This window comes from Tenrec ecaudatus, chromosome 1 (genome assembly GCF_050624435.1).
Source record: "Tenrec ecaudatus isolate mTenEca1 chromosome 1, mTenEca1.hap1, whole genome shotgun sequence".
Classification (NCBI taxonomy): Eukaryota; Metazoa; Chordata; class Mammalia; order Afrosoricida; family Tenrecidae; genus Tenrec; species Tenrec ecaudatus.
In genome coordinates, this window is record NC_134530.1 from 99,217,708 (window position 1) to 99,230,489 (window position 12,782).

The 12,782-nt window shown below is 40.7% G+C and overlaps 1 protein-coding gene and 1 pseudogene across 1 annotated transcript in view; both read right to left on the reverse strand.

Moving 5' to 3' along the window:
• The window catches only part of PTGER3 (prostaglandin E receptor 3), a 96,569-nt gene that overhangs the window by 56,706 nt on the left and 27,081 nt on the right, over positions 1-12,782 (reverse strand). The window lies entirely within an intron of this gene.
• Positions 6,646-7,388, reverse strand: LOC142455999 (peroxisomal membrane protein 11A pseudogene; annotated as a pseudogene).

Sequence of the window (12,782 nt, forward strand, 5' to 3'; positions counted from 1 at the left end):
TTTGGAGCAATACTTTTTTTACTTACCCTCATACATATGATTATATGCTGTCTAAACAAATGTTTATATTTTATTAGAACAACCATAGAATGTCAATATTCAAATTCTTATTGAAAAGAGAAGACACAATCTACTATATAAAGTATTCATTCTTTGGATAATTGGCTATAGGCTAGCCTTTTTCACACAGGTCAGAAGAGCTATTTTAATTATATTTTAAATGTTTATATCTTAGGAGTCAAAAGAAAATCTAATAAGCATATCTTTGTCAATGTTTAATGATCATTAACCATTAAAAATGTTTGGAATTAAGATAATTTCTTTCCCTCTAAAATCTGTTTAATATAAGCCAAATGATTCTTACTCCTGTTTATCACTCAGCCCGTGAACCAAACTATGAGTGATAATTGAGAACAGCTAAATGGTCAAAGAAGGAATCAGTGAGGTGAACTGTTTAGGGTCCAGGGATGTTCACCACAATATAAAAGCAGAAATACAAAATTAGCAACAACACAAGTGACCAACAAAAAGTCACTGTTTACCGAAGCTTTGGATGCTGCCGCAAAGGGTGGTGATGAAATCAGGTAGTGCCCGGCTAGCAGAAAGAATAGCTTCTGGGTTTAAAAAACTTTCTAAGTGAGGTGCCAGCTAAGTCCACACAGAAGAAGCACACCAGCCTGTGTGATCCAAGGATTGTAATAATAAAATCCAAGATCATTTGGAGGGAATTATAATAGAGCTAAAATTCTGAGCACCTCCTTTGCAGAGGGCTAGGGATGAAAGTGAAAGCCCCAAACCGTCTGAACCATTTGCACGCAGAGCTCGGTGACCACTCACCAGGGATGTCAAGAGCCTCGCTGTCAGACAGAGTGCTTTGGAAAGTGTATGGATGCAGATGCCGTTAGGTAAAAATTTAACACCTTATCATTTGGTCTCCCTTTGACCCAATTTAAATGTTCTAGTTTTTATTATTTTCTTCTTTCTTTCAGCTTGAGGGTTTTCTGTGTTTGATTGTTGTTTTTGATGGCCTTTTTGTTTTGTTAGTATGGTTTACATGATATGAAATCCATGATAGCTAAATCTACAGAGACAGTAAATGGGTTAATAGTTTAGCGGAGTTATGGCAAAGGAGGTTTAAGGGCAATGGAGAGCTAATAATAATAAACACAAAAATGAAAATACTCTCAAATTGGTTATGGTGATGATTATTTGACTCTCTTAAGTATACATAACTATTGAATTGTGTGGTATATGAGTTACATGTCAATAAAATTATTAAAAGGGTAAAGATGATGTTCAAATTAAGGAACAAGAATTAATGAATATTACATACGTGCTGGCCAATGATACCATTTAAAGTTGTTTACAAAGAGATTTGAGAAACTCAAAATGTGATCACTGAAAATAAATGTTTATTATTTTCTATAAACCAATTTTTTAAAATATTGCACATATATTACTTTTAATTGTATATATTGCTGTAATCAGTTATCCCTATAAAAAAAAACAAGCCAAACTCCCTGCCATCAAGTCAATGCCGACTCACAGTGAGCCTCTGTGGGTTTCTCAGACTGTAATTGTTTATGAGAGAAAAAACCCCGTCTTTCTCCCGCAGAGCAGCTGCTAACTACTAGTGATTTATGTGTACCTTTCCTCTATGCTTTATTTTTAAATTTGCTAGTAAGCATGTTCTTTTCATAATTACAGAGAAAAATTTAATTTAGCATATCTGGAACTTTAACTATAAATCTATTAAATAATTTACTTGATAAAATGTCAGTGCTTAAGTTATCCTAGAAGCAAGATGAGGTCGCTTTATCTTGAATTCCTAAGTAATTGGTGTGTGTGTGTGTGTGTGTGTGTATGTGTGTGTGTGTGAGAGATTTCACAGATAATAGGTAAACAGTATAATGCTCAAAAGTCAATAAAAAATGAACTTATTTTTTAGAAACAAATTCATAGTGGTTTGCTGACGGTAATGTGATGCTTGTTGGTAAATTATTGGCTTCTGATGATTGACTTCACCAACAGAACAGCCATGATCAGAAAGAGTTATTTGCTGCGTCACGAGGAATAATCGCCATAATCGGATAGTTGTGAATATCACCCGATGTAACAACAGATTCTCAGATAACTCTCGTATGCCACAAAGAAACCCTCTTTTGCTTTGTGAGGACTCTGCCTCTTTAAACTCACTGCCATCAAGTCAGTACTGACTTCTAGCAACTCTGTAAGTGAGGGTAGAACTGCCCTCTGGGTTTCAGAGATTCGAACTGTTCACAGGAGTAGAAAGCCTCATCTTTCTCCCTCGCAGTGTCGGAGGGTTTCGGACTGCTGACCTTGCTGTTAGCAGACTAATGCATACCCACTACGCCACCAGGGCTCCCTTACCTCTTTAAGAAATATGAAATAGACTCGCCTTATGCTTAAGGCATACATATGGACACAGTGAAGTGGCCCTTGATTTGCACTATGGTGTTGGTAAAGAATATTGGAGGGACTGCGGGCACCAGAAACCAACAAACCTGATGGTGGTGAAGCCTTCATCTCATGTATTTGGGGCATGGTCTCAGGAGACACGAGTCTCAGAATAGGATACCATGCCTGGTTCAGGAGAGAGTGGACCCTCGAGGAGTGGGATTGCCGCCGTGGCTGCAAAGGCTGGCCCGGCCGTGACACCGGTCAGCGTGGAGCAGAACCAGGCGCGGTCTCGTCCTATTGTACATGGAGTTGCAGTGAGTTGGCGCTGACTCCATGACATCTAACACCAACAACTTTACCTTGATTGCCAATTAGCTCCTTTTCCCGCTCTGCTTCTCCACAGTGGCTATTTCATGATCCTCATTCCACCGAGGCGCCTCTCGTCGTTGCCCTTGTTTAAATGGAAAATAAGCATATGGTCTCTTGTCTACTGCCGCTTCTCTGTTTTCTGAATCCTTTACGAGTTTCAGAGACAGGAGGTTCTCAATTGCCTTTTCCCTCTTTCTTGTCTTGTTCCCTCTGAACATCTCAGGATGTCAAAATGCTTCCCATCTAGACAAAGCAAAACCTTCTGTGGAGTTCTCATCCCTGTGCCGTCAGACACAGACGTAAACACTTCTCTCAATTAGCAGCAGAGCGTTTCTGAGAGTTATCTTTCTTCATGTAGTCCCCAATCCTCTAGAGCCAGCGTCCAATGTCCACCAATTCTTCTCAAAGGCTACGCAGTCTGACGAATACATTGGCCACTTATCAGTCCTGACACAACTTGACTTCCCAGCAACATTAGTTCTTGTTGACTACAGATCTTTCTGGAAACATTTTTTCTCTAATTTTCCGATCATCATTTGTTGTGATATTCTTGCTACGGTAATTTTCTCTCACCAACTCTGAACATTGCGTTGTGGGTTCCTATTACTTTGTCCGTTCCAAAAATGACACTAGCATTTCTCAGAGTTCTCCCCTATGGTCTCTCTTCCTGCTCTGTGTATACTTTCTCAGTGACTTCTGGCACCCAGTGACCTCAAAACCGTTTGTGTGTTACACCTCTTCGCTCAGCTCCTGGCCGATCTGTTTAGCTCTATAACCCTTTCCTTTTAAGGTATCTTACATCAAGTTCTACCTTCTGAAAGCCTATAATTAACCCAAGCTTATGATTAACATAAGCTTATTATAACCCTAAGCCTTAGATCATTTACTTCTTCCTTAAAGCTACTTCCCCACTAACCTTTCCCATCTCAGTTACCCAGTTTCCCAAAACAGAAAGCCATCCTACTCGTTCGTGCGTGTGGGCCTCTATGCCTTTCTCTCTTCTTCTTGCTCTTCCACCCCTTCCAGCCTGTTTGTTGTATTCCCCACACTCTAGCAATCTTCAGTGAATGTGTAGCATCTTCTAAATTCACTGCATCTCTGATCTCTTCACCCACTAACCCTAAACCCAGGTCACGATCATCTCAGGTCTGAACCACAGTAATTTTATATGTGACATGTTAGCCTCCATTCCAGGCCCCTCCTAAAATGGACATTTGATTGTGCTATTTATTCCAATTTGAAAAGCACTTCAATAGCTTCTAATTGCCTGAGTATAAAGTCCACGCTTGTTAAGAGGATACTCAAAGCTCACCATCATTTGAGCCCTATTGAGGTTTCTAGCCAAACCCATTTATCACTTTACCTAACTAGTCGGGATCCCCAAACTCAACCCCAGTGTCATCTAATTGATTCCCCTTCTAGATAGGATCTGAAATCATAAATCTTTCTATGAGCCGATACTATTATCTTTCTCCTATGCAGTGGCTAATACATTTGCACTGAAGACCTTATTTATCTAATATTTATCCCATAGTACCACCGTGGCTCCTTATTCAATGTGTATAATGAATGAATAATTCAAGAAGCTAGACTATATTAAGAAGGACATGGCATGTAGAGTGGAGGAAGACATATTAATAAACTGACGTTCAAATAGGATGCAACCTTGCTTGCTGAAAATAAAGATGGCTTGAAGCACTTACTGATGAAAGGAAAAAGACTACAATTTTCAGTGTGATGTACTTCTGCACATGAAAAAAATTAAAATTCTCACAATTGGACCAATGAGCAATTTCACAATATATAATTAAGAAAATGACGCTTTCCATGATTACTGTTTACTGAGATCATCAATCAACAGCCATGGCCTCAACAATCAAGAAATCCAGTGATGGAGAAGCCTGTTGTGAAGACCATGAGGTCGCTCTGAGGATGAAAAGACGCCTGACCCACGCCACAGTGTTTCCATCTCCTCGCATGTCAAAGGTGGACAATGAAAAAGGAAAACAAAATAATTGACATGTTCACACCGTGTGATTGCAAAGAAAACGGAATATACTATTGGCAGCTAGTAGGATGAGCAAATCGGTCTTAGAAGAAATACAACCAGAATTACACTCTTTAGAAGCAAGAATGACAAGGTTTTTCTCCCTGGCATTGGGCACATCATCGGGAAAGACCAACCAAGACAACAGGAACCAAGATCACTGCCCTGGCGTCCATTGTGACTCACAGAGACCCTGTACGGGGGTTGAGGATGAGAACAGGTAGCTCCAACTTTCTCGCACAAAGAAGCTGGTGGGCTTCTCCTGCTGACCTTGTAGTTAATAGTCCAACACTTACTTGAAAGTGCCCCTGAGCTCCTTGTCCTATCACATTTGGTAAAGCAAAGGACCAGAGAAACGAGGGAATCCTTCAGTGAGATAGGTTGACACAATGGATTCAGTTAAACTTTGTTGTTGTTTTCAGGTGTAATCGAGTCAGCTCCTACTCACAGCATGATGCTCAATCCCACAGAAAGACTCTGCGGTCCAGCGCCGCCATCTTCACAACAGTTCTTCTTTTGGAGCCATGTGTCCATCCGTCTTGTCACGGTCTTTCTTCTTTTTCACTGCCCCTCCTACTTTACCAAACGTGATGTTCTTCTTCAGGGGCTAGTCTCTCCTCACATGTCCAAAGTACGTGAGAAGTCTTACCTTCCTTGCCTCGAAGGAACAATCTGGTTACACTTCGTCCAAGGCAGGTTTGTGTGTTCTTTGGGCGGTGCACGGCACTTTCAATATTCTTCTCCAGCACCATAATACAAATACATCAAAATTTTATAATTATGTTATTTATAACATCAGTCTCTTTCAACAGAGAGAAGTTAGGATGACAGCTTGAGTATAAATCCTGAGGTAGGTAGTTTACTGTGCCAACCTGGCCGATACACACATGTGGGGTTAATTGAAGGGCGGAGGAATAAATGGCTAAGCGAGCCTCGCCTTTTGAGTTCTTGGGTTTCTTGCTTTCTGATGGTTTGACCAGGGTGCAGCTGCTTTAGCCACTTCTCTGCTTTAGCTGGCAAGGCTCACTCCCTGCAAGACATCCCCAAGGAGAAGTGACATGGACCTACCGGGATTCAGGCCTGGCTGCTGGAGCAGCCGTGTAGAGACCCCTGCCAGCGCTGAGATGCTAACACATTCACTTTCCTCCTGCTGTTGGTGTCATTGCGTCTGCTTTGTGAGATGGAGGAGGACGTGTGGACTGGTGTTGGACATATGGGTTAATGTTGGACTTGTGGGCTTGGGCAGCACTGGGTTGGGATGTTTTCTTGATATGCATTTACCCTTATATAAAACTCTCTCTTAAATATGAATTTTGTGAATTTGTTCTCTAAAGTACCCTGACTCACACAGATAACATTAAACTTCAAATATATCTAATCATCTCTGATTCTAAATAAAATATTCTGGTGTTCAAATCATAGTGATTGTAAGTAACCAAAACTGACAAGATGGGGATATAGAACAAATAAAAGCAGATATTTAAAATATAATGCTTTGAATCTATCAAAAAGGAAGAATAACTAGTCTATTTATTAACTTTAAAAATTTTGCCTGAAGGCATAAATAAAAGATATTATACATATAATTCTTTTTTTTTTTGAATCTTGATATTTCTTTATTTGTCCGGATGGGTTTCTTACCATACACCTTCATGTTCCCCTTCGTTTCCAACCCTGGCCCCACTTCTCACAGCACAGGTTGCTAAATGCATGAACACGTCCTTAAGCTCAGTATGACGTGGTCTGTGATGAATGCAAATGTCCATTCTACTAGTAGGTCACTTTCTGAAGCAGGTGCTAATCTTGTCCTAGTGGGTCTTCCGTTTCATCTGAGGATATGCCACCATGATGATGCCTGCTATAGAGGACACAAGACCTCCAAAGCCAATGGTGCCAGGATTGGACTTATAGATCCCTAGCTGGTCCAAAGGGTTTAGAATATCGCCAAGGTTCTTCATAGTGTCCAGGAGCAAGGGAGGATGTGTCTTCAGGGATTGGAATAAGAGAAGGAGAAAGGACTGGAGCCATTCTGTTTCCTCATCAGCCACACTGTGCCCAGGAAGTTTCTGGGACTTCTCCTTCTTGGCCGGGCCACGCGCCACCTGGTCCCTCTGCAGGGAGGTTTCAAGCAGATCCCTGAGCAGGCTCAGCAGCAGAGACTAGTAGTAGTGGCGGGCAGCCCCCACTCGCCATTTCTCTTTGTTGATGCCAGAGGCGAGCCCTACACTTCTCACCCAGAGGATGGTGTCACAGACGGAATAAACCACTCGGTTTACGTTGGCTAGTGTTAGGCATAAGCGGGGCACCAGGGCAGTGACACGAATGCTCTGCTGAGTGGCCTGTACAGCATGTGATGTACCACATTTCCCAGTCTGAACCATTTACGGCCAGTGCTCACACTGGACTCCAGTTTCTTGAGTTCCATGACCACCTTCTCTTTGCCAGCTTTAGGCTCTAACATATATCTAAGTAACATGCATGTGTCCTGAGTGGCTCTGAAGAGCCGCTCCCGGCCCTGGGTCTGCTGGCTGAAGTGAGTGAAGACGTCCATCGCGCCCGGGCCACGGGCACGCGCGCGCACAGGTGCGCCAGCGGACTGTCGCGGGGTTCCCGCCAAGGACCGTGCCCCGCCGGCCGAGCGACTCCGCCTATACATATAATTCTTAACTATAAAATTTGTAATATATAGTAAACTGCTTGTCCTTTTATGCATAAATGTTAGGCATATAATTCTAGAATTCCTAGATTTTAGAATTCTTTCCTACAAATATGAGACCACATATTAATTTCAACACCTCTTAGGGTCAAACAGATAATAGTTTGAAAGATCCCCTTTACAATGATAGACTTTTAATCATTATTAACATCAGAAACTTCCTCAGATCCAATTAAATATTTTCTTTTTCCCAACACAACACACTACCTTCAAAAAAATGTTCTTTATAGAGAACTCTCTCTCTCTGTTGACTGTCACTAGCTGCTAAGCAATGGTGCATTTCGGGATCCATAACTTATGGGGGCTGGAGATGCCATCCAATGAATATAGCCTGCCTTTCCTTTGGCATCAAAGGATGTTCTGGGATTTCCTGGTGAAGACAGGAAGAGCAAACCCCAATGCCTCCGTCTTTCTAAAGAGAGCTGTGCTCACTGGATTAAACCTGACTGCTTGCAGGAGCCCCGGTGGCATCGTGGACTACACACTGGGCTGTGACGCGCAGAGCCACAGTTGCGACCATCACAGGAGCAAGATGAGCATTTCGACTCCCCTAAGGAGGCGCGGCCTCCGAAACTCCCAGGTTAGTTCTGTCCTGTCCTACAGGGTCACTATAAATTGGAACGGACTCAATGGCAGTGAGTTTGGCTTGGTTTTACTGCTTGGGCTGTGTGAAGGGATAATCCTAGCAATTCTTCTTTGGGGTATATCAAATAGCACAGAAAACAGTAATTCTTACCATCTCCTAATCTCATACGTTCACTGAGTTAACATGTATGGTATATGGTAAATTGTACTTAGTCTCTGACTCATACTGAGAATTATTTATGTATTAGTCACTGTTTTTGCTATGTCAGATATTGCATCTCCACAATCACTCTTTCCTGTCACTCACTACATGGGTGACCTGGGTAGATTATTAGAGACCAAGTGATATTTATTGATAGATTACAGATTGTAAAATTGATTTTTCAGAACATGTCTCTGATGAAAAGATATTGGTTTTTCAAAAATTCTAACTTTAAAACATCATTTAAATTATGGTTATCACATATAATTTTTATCGGGTGTGAGGAAAATTTAAAAACATTTTAATCCACATAATACATGATGCAGAAACATTGAAAATTGTAACCTGTTTGATCTTCAGTGTTTTGCTTCTTAATTGATCTTGTCTCCACCGTTGACATATTTGAATTATGGGACCAGAGTTAACAAACGTGAAAAGGAAACAAATTTTCCACTCAAATTCTCTGAGTATTGCAGCCCCAGTGAAGAGCTCAGAGGAGGTCAGGCGGCCCAAGGACTAAGCACTCAGCTAAAAATGGGAAGGTTAACAGCTGGACCCAGCACCAGGTGCTCGGGGGGAGAAGGAGCTGGCCGTCCGCCCATGTAAAGATTACCCCCTGGAAGTCCTTATGGGGCTGCCTCTCCTCTGCCCTATCGGGTCTTCATGAGTCGGAAGCTGCCGACAGTCTACAACAAAACATGAAGGCCTCAACATACCCAGCCCAGGGCCCATTTGCTCTCTTTCACGTGCAAGCTCAATGAATACAATTCTTAATTACACAACTTAAGTTCCATAGGAAAATTTTAGAAAATCACTTTTGATTATTTTATGGATTTATTTTCCAGTCTGGTAATTTCATTTTCAACCTATGTTTATTGTGCATCTTTTCAAGAATGCTACCAAATATCTTCCAGAATGCTATGAGACATTATTCTACTTTGATCTATAGAGTTATCAATAGCTAATTTTTAGAAGTAAATCTCCAAGCATTTCTTCCTAATCTGGTTTAGTCTGAAATTCAGCTGAAATCTGGTCACCAGGAGACCCTGTTGGCATTCTACATACTATTTGCATAGCTTCCAGGACCATAGCAGTGTGGAAGCCACCACAGGCAAACAAAGTGATGGAGGGGTAGTCGTTGTTTGTCCAAACGCTATCTTAATGTCTCTAATAATTTTTATTATTAACAACAATGAGGAAACTGAGCAAAAATAATGAAAAGGAAAAAATATAATACTTTTCAAAAGATTTTAAAGTTTTCCTGTGTAAGTATTTCCCATTAATCATTAGCTATGATATATACTATTAATATAAAACTATGAAATGGATTATAAATGTTAGAATCAGAAATGCGTAGTCAGTTTACACACTACACGGGCCTTAAAGTAGTTTGCTTATCCAGCTAATCCTCATTTCCTTCAAATGGAAAAACAAGAATAAATACCACTTTCTTTGCAGGATTTATGTAAACAGTAAAGTTTATATACATAAATTTCCTAAGGCTAATATATATATTGATTTCAAAGTTAGTTCAATTTATCACAACCTTATTTCTCAATTCATTCTACAGTAATTTATGGAGTGGCTATTAGACACCTGCAAGATTTATAGACAAATAAGGGAAGGTCTAAGCTCTTAAGCAACTTGTAGGTGAATCAGGCGAATGAATATTAACAGGAGTGGGGTCATAGAGTCATAGTTAAGTGGTTAGTAGTTCAGGCTTGTGGATCATATGATCTGGATTTAAAGGGCAGCTCTGCTTTTTTAGTTTTGTCATCGTGGGATCATTACTGAATGTCTCAACAATAGTTTCCTCATTTAAAATATGGATGATTAGTACTCTCTCAAATTGCTGCTAAAATAAATGAGATTATGTCTGAATTCTTAGAGCAGCACCTTTTCAAAGTAAGCTTTCACTTATTGTGGGAAAACATCCTATTGCCATCATTTTAAATTTAACTCTGGGTAATTAAGCACTGTAGTGAAGTGTTCACATCGGGCTATGGAGCAGAGAGGCAAAAAAGCAAAACCCAAGCAACCCAAACCCTAGGTTTCAAAATAGAATTGTGCTTTATACAATTTCCAGTGGCTGTGTTCTTTTTAAATAGATTTCCCGGCATGTTTTCAGAAGCCTGGTGGCTGATGTGAAAGACTCCAAACTTTCAACTACATAACTGCCGATGAGAGGAGGGGCCAATAAATAGTCCTCAGGATCAAGGATGGACCAAGAAAACAAGGGCCCTGAGGGGAGAGTTCTTTTTCGGTCTTTCTCTCTTTTTTACTCTTTCGGTGGTGTATTTAAATTTTTTTTTTTTTTATTTTGAGAGAGGAAGTTTTGACAGCTCACACTCTAAGTGTGAAATTGTATGCAAATTATCTTGTTGTCTGAAGGAAAAGGACTGAAGTGGGGATGGCAAGTGTGGCCAGATCCCAAAAGATCTTGAAATCTGTAGGAAAGAATATTAGATAGTAACATCTTTGCATTCCACGTTGGCAAGCCTCTGGGCCCCCACTGTGGTTCTCTAAGATGCTTGCTTGGTTCTAAGAAAGAAGGATGGAAGCAGGTTGGCAAGACTCCCAATGGCACTGTATCTTGCTGGAAGGTTTTTAACTGTCAAAACAAATTTTCTAATTTTGACTGTAGTCAAACACTTTCCCTCTAAGAAATGAGAACTCAATAAACAGTTTTATTTGTTGTATAAATAGTTTAGTGAAAAGAATAATATTTGTGAGTTGTGTGAGCTGAAAAATGTTTGCCTAGTAAAAGACTTTATCATTGGATGAGTATTCTCCGCCTGAACCAACACACACAACTGATGAGACGATGCTCTGCCTTTACAGAAACTATAGCCCCCACACTGCAACTATCCTAGTCACCAGAAAGTGGGGACAGCTATTGGAGGACAAGCGAACCTTCCCACCACCTTCCATAGACATTTCTAAACTATGCTCTAGAAACTCGAGCTTTTAAAGAAAACCACTTAGTTAAGGAATCTTCAAGAAATTGTTAATCACAATGATTATTTGACCTGGCCAGTTTCTGGGACTCTTGAGTATGTTAATCAATCTGCTCTTTTCTGCAAAATATTTTCAGTGGCATAATCTGAATATGTAGCAAACTAGTAAGGAAATTACAGCTAATATGAAACAAAAAGCATTATGGATTTAAGATGTCCCTTCCTCTCCAGAAAACTAAAAAAAAACAAAAACAAAAAACACCTCACTGCCATTGAGTCGATGCCAATTCATAGTGACAAGTCAGAACTGCCCTGTGAGTTTCGAGTCTGAGTTTCGACTCCTTACTCAAAGCGGCCGCTGGTGTCGAACTGCTGGTCTCACCGTTAGCAGACCAGTTCATAACCACACAGTCACCGGAGTTCCTGTAAGATGCTCAAGGTCCGCAAGTGCTTGGAGTATGCCTGGAGAAAGTCACATCATATTTTGAAACTTATCTGTTGAAATTGAGTTTTGAACACTTGGTCTACAGAAGGTTTGTTGACATTGAACCCCGAAATCCATTTGCAGGGTCCCCACGTGGATTAAGCCTCTGGTTAATGCCCTCTGACTGTAGTCAGGGAGATGAATGCCCTTACAACTGGACAAAGAACACGGTCAAGTGGACTATGACAGCGTGCCTACATTACAATGTAGCACCTTATCAGATCCCGTCCCTTCTGACCCACTGTAAAGTTTCAGTTTTTAATATTTTCTGCTCTTTTCCTGATGGAGATTTTTCTGTTGTGTTTTGTCATTATTTTTGTTTGTTTGCTTCTTTTTAGTGTTTTGTGTGACTTTCTGAATATGAAATCCAAGAGAGGGAAATGTATAGAAGGAACAGGTGGGTTAATAATTACATGAGGGTAGGCGGGGGGGGGGGTAAATGGGGAGCTAACTACCAGCATGAGAAGGAAGCACATGTCCTGAAATTGATTCTAATGGTGATTGAGCAATTCTTCTTGCTGTGAATTGTATCATGTGAATTATATGGCAATAAAGCCATCTAAGACTCCATTATAGGAACATGAGTGATTTTGTCTGTTTAAAAAATGTAAATTGAGATTGAAGATGATTGAGCTTATCAAATCATTGTGATGACTAACTTAGATATTATATGTAATGCCTTATAACATACTATATATTCACTGTGATCAAATCAATTCCAACTCACTGAAAGCTTAGAGCGCAGAGAAGAACTGCCCCTGGGGGTTGCCGAGGCTGCGATTCTTACAGGAGTGGGAAATCTCATCTTTCTCCTGTGAATTTGAATCACAACCTCTGCACTTAGTAGGCCCAAACTTCCCTCAGAGCAAGAACTGACCCAGTGGGTTTTTGAGATTGCAAATCTTTACAGCAGTAGAAGGCCTCGCCTGTTCCCCTCGAAGTGGGCAGTGGTTCTGAACGGCTGGCTTTGAACTGGCTACGAACTGCTGCGGCTAGTAGCC